At 38.6% G+C, this 14,370-nt stretch overlaps 2 pseudogenes; both read right to left on the minus strand.

Annotated features, from left to right (window-relative positions):
• Positions 1–5,094: 5,094 nt before the first annotated feature.
• LOC123458649 lies at positions 5,095–6,088 on the minus strand (annotated as a pseudogene).
• Positions 6,089–6,309: 221 nt separating this feature from the next.
• LOC101614389 overlaps positions 6,310–14,370 on the minus strand; it is a 47,428-nt pseudogene continuing 39,367 nt past the window's right edge.

The raw sequence follows: 14,370 nt of genomic DNA on the forward strand, positions 1-14,370 counted from the left end.
GTAACCATTGTTAAGCCAATTTAGCCTGCACCTTCCTATAAAAGTACAACCAAGGCACTCCCTCACAGTTTGCCTCTCTCCCTTTGCTTTGTGACTAATTCTGATGATTCCCCATATGGCCCCTCAAGACAAGATGTGTACTCTCCCTCTTTTGAGATCTGTAAGTTTAATAAACTACATCTCAACAGCTTTTATCTCCTGATCTATTGGGTTAATCATAGCTAATTACTACTAAAATCATTAAAACATGTACTTACTATGAAATTGTAAATATATCCAGGGCTTAGTCTGTCAAAGTGCTTTTACAAATGGAAAATGTCCTTTGATCATTCCACTAATCCTCTGAGTGAAGAGGCTCAGCTGTGACTCCCCCCATTTGCAGGGAAGAAAGACACAGAACCATGGATGTATCCATATCCATGTGGCTTCTAAGAAGGAGAACTGGAACTGGGAACCACATGCTCTGATGTCCTTCACAGCGGTGGGTTCTATGCCAGGACAGCCTGCCACTGGAGGAGCCAAACAGAAACATCAGTGGCATGAGCCCTTGAAAATCAAAGCAAATAGGAGTCTTGGGGCCATATGAAATAGTGCCACATGCAGTTAAGGAAAATATGGGCTAGGCATCAAAAAATCAAGTAAACTAGATAATAAATGTTCCTGTTTTTACTTTTCAAAAAGGCTGTCTAAATGAATAATAATTACTGTGGATTTCATATCACGTAGTTATATAAACTCACTAGTTAATGAAAATACTTTAAATTATCATTTGCTGAAATACTTTTTTCATTCATTTCATGAATAAAAACTACATGGCTATATGACAGTTGTCATGTGTGTACAAATCACAGTAATGAATTTATCACTTTTTAACTAATGCAGCATTGGACAGGCTATCAAGTATCATAATGACCATTTTACTTTTTAATTTATTTGCTTGTTTATTAACAGATTATATCCTTTTATTCTCTTTCCCCTGATATCAAGTTTATAGTAGGATCTGTGTTCCTTGGGCTGTTTCCACTGCAAGATCTCCTGGGTCCTGACAGATATGGAAGAGGTGGCAATTCTCATGGTGGGCAGCCAACAATCTTCTTGTCTTACCAATGAACTTTGACTCTCTTCTATTTTCCCTGCCATCTGTAAAATAAAGCAGATTCTCCAACTAGGAGTAAGAGCAGCTTGGATTAAAAGGGATATTCAAGGTGACTTGAGAAATTTTGGGTGTACAAGTCCACTTTTCTTCCCCAGAGAGCAGTGGAGGTTTCTCTCTGAAGTCTGCATTCCCTGACTATGGGAATCTGGCTTGATTTCCTCAAAGGAGGAAATACAAATGGCCATTACACACTAGAGGAAATATTCAGCATCTTTAGTCATCAGAGGAATGTAAATCAAAACAACGCTGAGATTCCATCTTACTCCTGTCAAGATGACATTCATCAAAAAGTCAAATGACAACAAATGCTGGTGAGACCCTGAGGAAAGAGGTACCCTTGCTCACTGCTGGTGGAGAACAAACTTGTACAACCACTATGGAAATTACTATGAAGACTCCTGAAAAAGTTCTGGGCATATGCTCTAAAGGCTCCATTTTTTACTACAGTGGTACTTGCTCAGCCATATTGTGGCTGTTCTATTCATAATAACTGGGAAATAGAATCAACCCAGATGCACATCAATTGATGAGTGGTTAATGAAGACATGGTACATATACACAGTGGAATTCTACTCAGCATTAAGGAAAATTGAAACAAAATTTACTGGTAAATGAATGGAATTAGAAAAAGAAATCAATCTAAGCAAGGTCACGCAAGCACAGAAAGACAGAACAGCACACGTGCTCTCTCGTCTGTGGTTCCTTACTGGGATCAGTTAGAGTTGAGTGACAATGGTAGTCAGCACCGGAAATATGGGCATAAAACTAGAATGAGACCAATAAAGAGAAGAAATAATGAGAGAGGAGGAGGGGAGTTAACCTGACAAATTAGGGGAGGGCAGAATAGTGGGGGTGGGGGATCTTGAAGGGATAGGAGGCAGGGAGGTGGGAAGGGTAATACACAGAAGTTAAGATAACATGAATCAGTGCCATAGAAATCCTGATTCTGACCATTTTACAAAGAATAACCACCAATAAAGGGAGGGTGGGAAGAACAGACCAACTCTGGCTGGTTAACCTCCAGGACCAGCTCATTGTAGGTTGTCCCCTACAATGGGCTGTTGGCCAGGGAGACCCATGCATTCCCCAAAACAATGTAGGTCATTTCCATAATGTTCCATTACCTGGCACAGTTAAAAGGTAAGGCCCTATTGCTAAAGACATAAAAGAATGTGGTCACAGGACATCAGATTATCATCTTGGAACTGAAATGTCTAGCCCCAATAATGTTGGAAAGCACTATGTGAGCTGCTGGAAGAAAATAGTCACCAACATCATGAATAAGCAGGGGACCCTGTGAACTACAAAATCAACCAGCCAGATAAGTACACACATGTACAATAATGGCATACAGCTTCTGTGGTAACCAACTGTTCTCTGACAGAACATGAGGCCCTCTCAGTGGGAGAAACTCATACCTGGTACCAGAAACCAAGTCAGATTCCCATAGTCATTTTCTTTTAATAAAAAAGAAAAAAAAAAAGAGGGCTGAGCTGGGTGTGGTGGTGCATGCCTTTAATCCCAGCACTTGGGAGGCAGAAGTAAGAGGCTCGCCATGAGTTCAAGGCCATCCTGAGACTACATAGTGAATTCCAGGTCAGCCTGGGCTAGAATGAAACCCTATCTTAAAAAAAAAAACAAAAAAAACAAAGAAGGCTGTAATTTTCTGATATATGATACACCAGTTGGTGATGGATTAAAAACAAACTGTGGTGATTTCAATATGTATTTGTGAGTTTTCATATTATCCCTTCCTTAAAACTACACCATCATACTCTGTTCCATGGAATTCTGTGATGCCATCCAATGGAGTGGGCATAAGGTATTGTCTTTCTAATGTGTGATAAATTGGATTATATGGTGCTTGGCTGATCTATGCCCTGGAGGCAGAAGTGTTAGTGTATGAAGAAGTATAAGTGGGATGAATTTTCAATATCCAATATATATTTATGCTCATACTCTTGTCTTATAGTAATTTGCAAAGAAAGCAGACCAGGAAGCATTATTGGCTGAGGAAAAATGATGAAAAGAATGATGAAGAGACCTGGAGCCATCCTCCAGTCTGAAGCCAAGACTGGCAGATCTGTAACCAACCCCTCCAAACCAACCTGCTGACTATATAAATACTTTATTTAAGGCATTGATTTTCAACCTTCTATTCCAAGTTTCTTCTAACTTAAAATATGTTTACTTTTAAGAATTTATGTTAGCACTACATAATGTTTTTTAAAGATACATAGAATCCCTCAAGAAAAAAAATGTAATTTTATTTAACTTATTTTAGTGTTTTGATATATTTTCCACATGAATAAAACCTGTAAGATCAAAAGGTAATGTTAGTAACCAAGAATCCTAGATTGAACTAAAAATGAATCTTTTCTGTATCCTTTTTGGGAAAGAACTGCTTTTCTATATACTGAGAAGCTCACTTGTTTACATTAAGTTATCCGAGGTCTAAGTAAAGTACCAAATCTCCCCAATAATATTCTTAAGTAACCCTGTTTACCTTAATCTTCATATTAAACATATAATCTCTTGGGCTGGAAGGATTGCTTAGCAGTTAAGGTGTTTGCCTGCAAAGCCAAAGGACCCAGGTTCAATTCCCCAGGACCCACGTTAGCCAGATGCACAGGGGGGCGCACACATCTGGAGTGCCTTTGCAGTGGCTGGAGGCCCTGGCATGCCCATTCTCTCTTTCTCTCTATCCCTCTCCCCCCCCCTCTCTCTTTATCTTCCAAATAAATAAATAAGTAAAATATACAATCTTTTGTCTTTAGTGCCCTGTAGTCTTGTTGGAAAAATATCATTCATGATTTTCCTGAAAATAATGTATGCAATGTGCACATTTGAATAACTTTGTAAAGTACCTCATGTACCTCATTAGTTAGTATAGTTGTGCAATTTACAATAATTCCACATATATTATCTCACATGAGCTACTCAAGACAAATAATACCATGCTACTTTTCAATATCACAATGTATCTTCATAGACATAAGTATATAAAATCAGGGCATGAATATGATTTGGTACTTAAGTACAGACCAATTCATAGTCTCACCATTTGTTTCACACCCACAAAGCAGTTTCAAAAGCATTAACAATCTCTCAAAACTGGACATTCTTTTTTGTGTAAGCAATTTATGTTTTAAAAAAAGACATGCACTTTCCCAGGCTCAAGACTATTTAAATCTAGCATAAGACCCAATACAAGAGGTAGAAATACAGGCAGCATACTAACTATTATGACAACAACTATGGATAATAGTTAGGAATTTTTGTGAAACAGCCAAATGGATAATCAACTATTGAAACCACTCAAGTATTACTGAGCAAAGGGTAATTCTATGTTATTCAATTTCTAACTTATAGCTATCAGTAAATAAATTCCTTGCAATAGACTACCTTGGTTGAGAACATATAGTGTGATTATTGTATACTGCTAATATACTATATAAACATTGAAGATACTCCTAAAACATCTGATGGTAAGTTATGATTAAGACATTACACTAAAAAAAAGGAACAAGTTTGTGCAGAAGGAAACCCTTCTTAAATTTCTTATGCCTTAAATATTGTAAAAACATTGCAGTGGGCTGAAAGAATAGGTTAGCAGTTAAGGCATTTGCCTGCAAAACCAAAGAACCCAGGTTCAATTCCCCATGACCCACATTATCCAGATGCTCAAGGGGGGATGCAAGCCTCTAGAGTTTGTTTGCAATGGCTGGAAGCCCTGACATGCCCATTCTTTCTCTCCCACACCCATTTCTCTATCAAATCAATCAATCAATAAAAATTTTACAAAACAATAGAGTGGTTAGGTCAAATGCAGTTATGTCATAACAGTAGGATGTTTTGTTCCATTTTAAGGTTTGTTCTAGACCTTTAGTCATTCTTTCCCCCAAGTCTTTTCCTTCTGCAACTTATAGTCAGGTTAGCTAGTGGAACAAAGAGTTTCCAAGAAACTCTTGGGTTATATTATCTTTCCAAGGCAAAAAAAAAATTCCCTCTTTGATAATTTCCACATTACAGAAGTAAGTTAAAAAGAGACATATCTTTGGAGATATCGCTGTTTTAACACAGAACCTGCAAAGCATACAGGGCACTGATTTATAGATCAGTGTAATCCTGAAGGAATTTCTCATCACTGTCTTGAAAGAAAGCAGCATTTATTTTTCCTGCTCTAAAAGTTCCTTGGAAAGAGCAGAGGAAGAATCTGAATGAGCTTCCTTCACTAGAAATATACTGTAAGCATCTGAATTGGCCAGTTAGATGTTCAAAAATCCTTTATATACATGAAGTTTTGGAGAGATGTTGTCTGTTTGTTAACCACTTGTATATAGTATGAGGGGATGGAACCAACTTAATTTCTTTCAATAGCTCCTTTTTCAGTTTGAGGAATGAAAATCAGAAACTTAGACCCTTTCCTTAAACATCTCCAACATGCGATCTTTTTTCTGTTCTACTTCTGGGAACATTTTCTGCACACTGGCTTTGCCATTTTGAAAAGGTTCCATTAGTCATTCTCGATCTTGTAATTTAGCTAATTGCTGAAGATAAGCAAGAAGAGAGAGAAATGGATGCCACACTTCCATGGTTGAACTAGATCCAAAAGGCTCACCAATTCTGATGTGATGGCGGGAACTGCCAATTGCATTAAGTAGGATTTAGCAACAAGAAGATATCAACCTCCAATTTGGGGCACTGGTCCAATATGTCCAGGAAAGTCTGCAAGTTGTCACTTGCAATCATGCTTCCTTGTTTGAAGAAACTGATCAAAGAACTTGTTTGTGCTTTTTCTTCATCACTTCCACCCAGTGACAGGCTGTTCACTTGGTTTAACATCTTAGGAGGAGAGTGCTCAGGGATTCTCCTTCTTCTCACCCCACTGACAGGCCCATTTGCATTTCCCTTGTTCCGATAATCATTCATTCACAGCTTCAGTTAGTTCAAGCAGTTGGTTGATGGCAGTAGCTTTTTTCACTGGTCTTGGCAGGCCTAAGAAGTGGAATAGTCTTGACATCAAGATGAGGGGTCTGTTTTGGTGGGTTTTTTTTTTTTTCAAGGAAGAATCATAGTTATCTGGGCTTGAGGTTTTGACCCTTAATTTTTATGCTTTTCTCTCTGAGCAAACCTTAATCTATGGTAGCTTTTCATAAACTTGCCCCCCAACACATCTCTCCAAACTGTAATTGTGTATGAGACATATGATGTTTCCCCATTGTCCCTAGAGAGATTATTTGTTGATTACATCTCATGGTGGGTAAAAATATCTCCTGAAAAGCCCTGAATTAGTACCAATTCTGCTACCTGGCAATTGTTGAAACATGTCATCAAGGCCCCCCAAGTGAGTGCATGTTCGTTTTATTCTGGGTGGCATGAGAAGTCTGTCTGACAATAGGAGCTGGACTAAACATTGCCAGATCTTTAATTGCATCTTGACAGATGTGTTTGATCATCTTTAGCCCATTGCCAGAAACCCAGTGTGTTTCTGCTACTCTACAGCATCCTGCAAGAGGAAGTGAATACTGGCTGGCAATTTCCTACTATTCATCAAGGAACCCATCCTGGCAAGATACCAGTCCATTATGGACTTGGCTTGTTCATGGTCTAGCCCAGGTCCCCTGTTCTCATGATCTGACAGAGGCATTCCAAATTCCCTCCTATATCTTTGTGTTGAACTCTCTTCTTTTCCAGAAGTGTTCTGATACACTTACAAAGTATAGACTATGAATAAGATCAGGCTTGTCAATTTCTCCAATGAGTTTGATGTTCCCCAATATCTTGATCTTAGCAGTGGCTCTCTGTTCTTCCTCTTCAGAGAAGAGGGAATTTTCATGTTTATTGTAGATGTCAACATTTCTGACTGTTTCCAGAATCACCTCGTAATATGGAACTTAGGAAGCGCCCAAATGCTTTGCTTTGCTTCTGTTCGGTTGGCCCTCGGCCTCTGGACCATCAAAGTGCAGTGTCTCTTCTGCCAATCACAGACATAGCTGAGAGTACGGTGTGACATGCATTGGCTCTCCTGGGGCTTTGTCCACACCAGTAGTCTGGCTCCTTGAAAGATGAGTTTAGACTGTACACCAGGGCTAAAAACATAGCTTGACAAACTTCTCAGTATGAAGCTTATTTGGTATGCCTCTTACTTTCTTAAAGGTTGCATCCTGCCATTCTTTTCATTTTCACTTGTGGCGTTGTTTATTGTACTGCTGTCATCAGAGGGTCTGGAGACTTGTGCAGCAAGTCATTTCTGAGTGTTTTGTCCTGGTGCTTCCCCCCAGAACTTGTTGCCAACAGTCTTGGGACAGTTCTAAGGTGTACCCTCCACCCTAAGACATACGCCAAACTGCAACAACACTCTCCACTCTGGTGCCTTGACAACACAGACTCTTCAGAGGAAAATGAACAGAAGGTGTGGGTAGAAGAGGGAATGGTAGAAATGAAAAGCTCAACGGCAGCCTCCTCAGAATCTGCTTATGTGGAACAGGGACTTGAAGGAGAAGGGGGGTGGAAAACAAGCAAGGGTGTGGGGAAAAGGGAAAGCCACAGTTGGGGAGGCTTAAGACTTTCAGCTCACAGAAGTCACCACTAGTATCTCCAGCACCCATAGAGCTCCTACTCACTGCTGGGCTGTGGGGTGTCTGGAACCAAACTTATCTCATTCAGGGGCTATTGTACAATTTGAGAAAATTTACACTTGATGATGAAATTAGTTCAAACCAAGCAGCTAAGAAATTTCCCGCTCTCAAATCTTAGGTATTTTTCCAAGCTATGTCAAAGCTGAGATATTAATTAATGAAGCCACAGCAGATAAAGAATATTAAGCAGAAAAAGTACTATTGGTGTCATGGGGGGGGGCATAAGTATTATGTGAGTTGGAAGTTTGGATACCCCTGTGGCTAGCTGACTCCAAGTACTCACCACTGCCATGCTTTTCTTTGTCTTAGTGTCTGGAAATAGAATATGACAAAATCTACTTCAAGTAGATAGGTGGAGGAAATTACTAGGGGTACTTGTTTGAGAAGTGTTACACACCTTAAAGAATAAGTCAGAGGCTAGAGATATGGCTTAGCAGATAAGGCACTTGCCTATGAAGCCTAAGAACGCATATTTGGATATTCAAGTCCCACAGTGATGCAAGCACGCAAAGCGGCACATGCACACAAGGGAGTGCATGCATCTGTTGTAGTTCATTCACAGTGGCTGAAAGGCCCTGGCATGCTCGCTCGCTCTCTCTCCCAAAAATAAGTAGCCAGAAGCTGAACCCATCCACAACAGGCAGAGCCAGAAATGAGGCAGTACCCAAAAGAACTGGGGCTAGAAAAGAGACAGAGTAACTCTTGAGCTTACCACCAGCCAAAAGGAGGGAAGAAACCCTTGTGCCTTAATTTTCCTCTTCCAGTCGATCATCAGTGTTATTTGGGACTCATGATCCTCTGAAGCAAGTGGCAAGGATGTTTACAAAACAGAATTTGCAAAACATGCAGATAAAATCAAGGAAGATGAGGTTAGGAATCCAGAGACTGAGCACATGCAAGCAAACTGTAAACAGAGATTCCACTTGGTTGTTAATTCCCCAGAGAAACAAATATGGGCTGTTTCTTGACTGAGATTGTGGCTGTCAGCTTGGAAAAAAAATAGTGACTCTCACAGGCAGAGGATGAGGTAATAAGAGTTAATAAAATAGGATGTGTAGGGCTGAAGAGATGGTTTAGCTATTAAGGTGCTTGTCTGCAAAGCCAAGAAACCCATGTTCAATTCCCCAGGACCTGCATAAACCAGATGCACAAAGTGGCACATGCATCTGGAGATGATTGGCAGGGGCTGAAGGCCGTGGTGTGCCCATTCTCTCTCTTCCTCTCAATCTACCTCTTTCTCTCTCTCTCTCTCATAATTAAAATAAAATAAAATAAAAGGGATGTGTATCCACACAGAAGTAGACTTTGAGTGGATAGGTAATCATTTTTGTTACTGTTTAGCAAGCCCCATACTTATCTTATGTCTTTGATTCTAGGTAATTTATTTCTCTGAGAATTTTGAGTACTCTTTCTTCCCATCCCACTGTACCTAACAGAAAGCTTGTAAACAAGTGTGTGTGAGAGAGAGAAAGAGGAAGAAGGAGAGACAGAAAGAGAGAGAGAATGTGTACACAGACTCCTTAAAATCAGTATAGTCATAGAGGTGGTTTGGCACACATCCCTCCCCCGGCTGCATTTGATCAGTGAAGGAGACACCAGGCAGTGCATTGGTCCTGCATGACTGGCAACTTCTCTAAAACTGAAATTTGGTGTACAGAGAACATTCTAGACAGGGGCACAGGGAATGGAAAAGTACTACTGAAAATATATCTAATTTCTTTCAGATGTCTCCCATCAGCTGTTTTTGGCATGTTTCCTTGTTTTCCATTTGATACCTTTAAGACTCTATCTATAAACACAAGATGAGAGAGAGAGAGCAGTGTTTTAAAAACTGGATGTTGTACATCTATAGTCGTATATACCCGTACCAAACATGCAAATACATATAAAGTACAGAAGCCTATAAGATATAAGCATGTATAGGCTTTAAAGAAGAAAGTGATTACTCCACTTTACTTGTATATTTCTGTCCTATCTATTGGTGTTTACAGGAGAAAGCAATAATAAATCATGTATAAAAATGGTTTATTCATTCTGACACTGGAACAATCTTTCTCATAAAATGTGTAAAACCACGCAAATCTCCAATGATTTTTTTTTTTCTCTGATATGTGGTTAAAAGAAGAAAATAACAATCACAGGTCTTGAGATGGTTTTCTTGGGCATTGGAGAGATGAGGTGTGCCTAGAGAACAGGAAGGGGATATGTTGATATGCTAGACAATCTGCATATTTTATTTCATTTTCAAGGTTTAATTTTTTGCATGTGTGTGTGTGCATGTGTAAATACACCAGGGTCTCTTGTTACTGCAACAAAATGCCAGATGCTTATGCCCCTTTTCACTTGTGGCTTGGGAAATTGAACCAAGCTATCACCTTTAACTGTTGCCCCATATCCCCAGTCCCCAATCTATATTTTAACAAGTACTTTAAAAGGTACTTCCTCTTACCCTGCCCAAAGATCACAAATGCCCTTTTACAAAAATGAACCATGGGCTGGAGATATGGCTTAGCAGTTAAAGTGATTGCCTGCAAAGACTAAGGACTCAAGTTTGATTCCCCAGTGCCCATGTAAGCCAGATGCACAAGGTGGTGCATGCATCTGGAGTTCATTGCAGTGGCTAGAAGCCCTATCATGCCAATTCTCTATCTGCCCCCCAAATACATAAACAAACAAATAAGTAAACAAATGAAATATTTTTAAAAAATGAACCAGGGCTGCAGAGATGGCTTAGTGGTTAAAGTACATGCCAGAAAAGCCAAAGGACCCAGGCTTGATTTGCCATACCCAAGTAAACCTGGATGCACAAGGTGACACATGTATCTGGAGTTTGTTTGCAGTGGCTAGAGGCCCTAGGGTGCCCATTCTCTCCCTCTCTCTCTTCTTTTTTTTTTTTTTTTTTTTTTTTTTATCTTTTGGAGGTAGAGTCTCACTCCAGCCCAGGCTGACCTGGAATTCACTCTATTCTCAGGGTGGCCTAGAACTCACGGCAATCCTCCTACCTCAGCCTCTCTAGTGCTGGTATTAAAGGCTTGTACCACCCACACCCGGCTTCTCTTCTTTCCCTCTTTATCTAGCTCTTTCTCTCTCAAATAAATAAAATATGTATAGAAATGAGACAAAAATTAAACACTAAAACAAGGACTAGAAACTACAAACAAATTAAGTATATCTATGAATAGATCAATCAATAACAAATGAATAAGTTAATCCTCCTCCACCTCGTGGGGATTTTCAGAAATTTCTTTCTTGTGGAGGACATAAACACTCCCTTGTTTATCTACTGGGAAAAAAAAATTGCTTCCCAGCCCTGATGCTTATGAGGTGCCATTTGTTGGCCAAAATTTACTCTCTTTATTTAAACATAAGATGTTTTTTGCATTCCAAGCAAATCCATTGTTCAAATTTAAAATTCAAGGGGACTTTAGGACAATTGTCCTAAAAATATGCTCATTAAGAAATACAAGCAGATAACATGTTAGTACAGTACTATTCATTTCAATTCAGCAGCCTGGAAGTCTCTATTGTACTCTTGAGCAGGCAATTTACAAACATCTCATCATCACAGTAAAGTTGTTCCTCGTGCATTTCTGTGATAATGACTTTGGGTCCATTATATACTATTACCCAAAATTTTGGAAGATTACTCCAAAGCAACATATGCCACTAGATATTTTACAAGCTCACATTGAAAAATGAATATTTGGCTACATTAATAGGTCTTATTTTATTTGCCCAATAAGTTAGGGTCAAACCTGTAAAATTATTGTCAGTTTTCCATTATTATAAAGAACATTTTGAAAATACAAATATTCTAATGGTAAAATTTCTATTATTGTTATAATTAGGACCTTTACACAATGATAACAGATATTATACTAAAGACATAAGCCTTTTGATATGTATTTTCAACAAGCATTTAGAAAAGCTATACCTATTCCCATTATTGATAAGAAATACTCATTTATTTATTGCATATTGGCTAACTCTGAACTTTGTTATATCATTTTAATCTTATTTTATTTATTTTTTTATTTGCAAGTAGAAAGAGAAAGAAAAAAGAGCGAGAGAGAGAAAATAGACACACCAGGGCCTCCTACCACTGCAAATGAACTCCAGATGCATGTACCACTTTGTGCATCTGGCTTTAAGTGGATACTGGGGAATCAAACCCAGGCCATCAGGCAAGTACTTTTAGCCACTGAGCCATCTCCCCAGCTCTTAATCTTATTTTAACATACATCTTTATTACATATAAAATATGAACTAATCATCATAATGATGATTTATTCTGTGCATATACTGATTTATGAGTTCTTATTCATATTTTCAAAGATCAGATTAAAGTCATGTGCCACCATTCCCAACTCTTCTTTTTATAATCAAGTTCACTGTTACCATCTAACTAGACTCAAAGTTGTTCTAAGTTAGCTGCATATTTTCAATTTTTTCTTAATTTCACAAGTAATATTTTATAGTGATGGAATATTGTGTGATTTCATGTCATTCCATCTTCATGATTGTTTACTCTGCTCTACTGAATCTTTTTATAATAACAGAAATAATCTAAATGTTTCCTCTTTTGCTTTAGGAAATCCTGGTCAGAATGTTCATTTTTATTTTGAAAAGTTGTATAAGATTACTTTCTTGGACTATAGTACCATTTTATTATTTCAAGTCAATTACTTTTGGATATGCACAGTATGGATTTTTTTGTGTGTATGTGTGTAAACAAGTGTATATCTGTGGGGGGGTGGTATATACGTGTGTGCTGATACAGTATCCCATGTGTTTGCCTGCTGAACATTCTTTCTCAGATTTATAATGCTACCTAATATTCAGCATCTTTCTGGGGCCATATTCTGTGGCTTGATTTTATGGAAACTTATGTTCCCAAATACTAAATGTAATGATAAAAAATTGAAAGAAAACAACATAAATTAAAATTTTCAAGAACCACTCAGATGAGCCAGAGAATGTTGCTCTCTTAAATTGTCTAAATTCTATGAAGGTAATGTCCACCAAATATTTTCCTATACACCCAACTTGAATTACTTTTACTTTTTTCCCACGAAGCCTTTTTTCACTGTTATAATACTTATGCTTTTCAATTTTCTCTACTCATGTTCTAGTCATTCATTCTCTTATTTTGTACATGACCATATTTCCTATCATTTCATACTTCAAGCTACCAATTACTCCTTTCTCTGGCTAAACTCATGGTCTCATCCCATAAAAGTAACCTTGGATGTTTCCTCAATTCCTTCCCCACTTGGATCAAGTCAATTGTTCATGGTTCTTTTTTTTTTCTCTGTCTCTTTATACATGAGTGAGACTTCTACATTCCCAGAGGTTAAAAAAAAAAAAACACTCATTGATGGATTCAATGTTCTCTTACTATGTTCAGATATCACTGCACTGCAAAATGTTGTTATCCCTAATTCACAGCCTTTTCCTTTCCAAACAGCCCTGAGCCTTTCCAGTCCCTCCAAGGTTCTCTGTCAGTGATCCTCTTATGTTCAGTCACTTGGACTCGAACTTCTCAGCAAATAGGAGCCATTAGGTGTAAAGCTTTCACATCTCCAAACTGCAGGCCTATTCATTGTCTTCTCTCTATATCAAAGAGATTTCCATCCATTTAACAGAAAATTTATCTACTTGTGCCTTTGACCTTATTTCCTTTTTATTTTTTTATTTATTTAAGATTGAGAGAGAGAGAGAGTGCACACACACACACACACACACACACACACAGCACATGAGCATGCCTGAACTACAAATAAACTACAAATAAGCTGCAGACACAGGCACCACACTGTGTATCTGGCTATGCATAGGTACTGGGTACACAAACCAGGGCCATCAAGCTTTGTAAGCAAGCACCATCTCTGCAGCATGACTCTATTTCTTACTTTAAAATATGTTTTATTTATTTATTTGAAAGAGAGAACGAGGGTGAGGAAGAGGGAGAGAGAAAGATGACTCTTTTAATCCTCTTTTGGATGCTTTTCATGAAATATATCATCTTTCCTTCATGAATTTCTATTCTTCTGTGGATATCACTTATGTCCTACAATGCATTTGACACACAATTGAGATCAGGCTGTACCCTGCTCTATTACTCCATATATTGTGTGAGGCAGTGGCTTTTCAGACTGTGCCTTGCACAAAAAGCTTTTGACTCCATTTTAAGGTAGTGAATAACTCTATACCTTTTTTACCATAATTTTAAAACAAATTTTTGTTCGTTTTTTAATTTATCTATTTGAGAGTGACAGACACAGAGAGAAAGGCAGAGAGAGAGAGAATGGGCATGTCAGGGCCTCCAGCCACTGCAAATGAATTCCAGACGCATGTGCCCCCTTATGCATCTGGCTAACGTAGGTCCTGGGGAATCGAGCCTCAAACAGGGGTCCTTAGGCTTCACAGGCAAGCGCGTAACCACTAAACCATCTCTCCAGCCCTCTATATCTTGATGGACACATGAACGGCATCATCTGCCTGCTACTACCCATGCGGTTGATACATGACATTCCTGCGAATAGAAATGGCACCACCCTATAAATTTATCAG

The sequence above is a fragment of the Jaculus jaculus genome, chromosome 2, assembly GCF_020740685.1.
Source record: "Jaculus jaculus isolate mJacJac1 chromosome 2, mJacJac1.mat.Y.cur, whole genome shotgun sequence".
Taxonomy (NCBI): Eukaryota; Metazoa; Chordata; class Mammalia; order Rodentia; family Dipodidae; genus Jaculus; species Jaculus jaculus.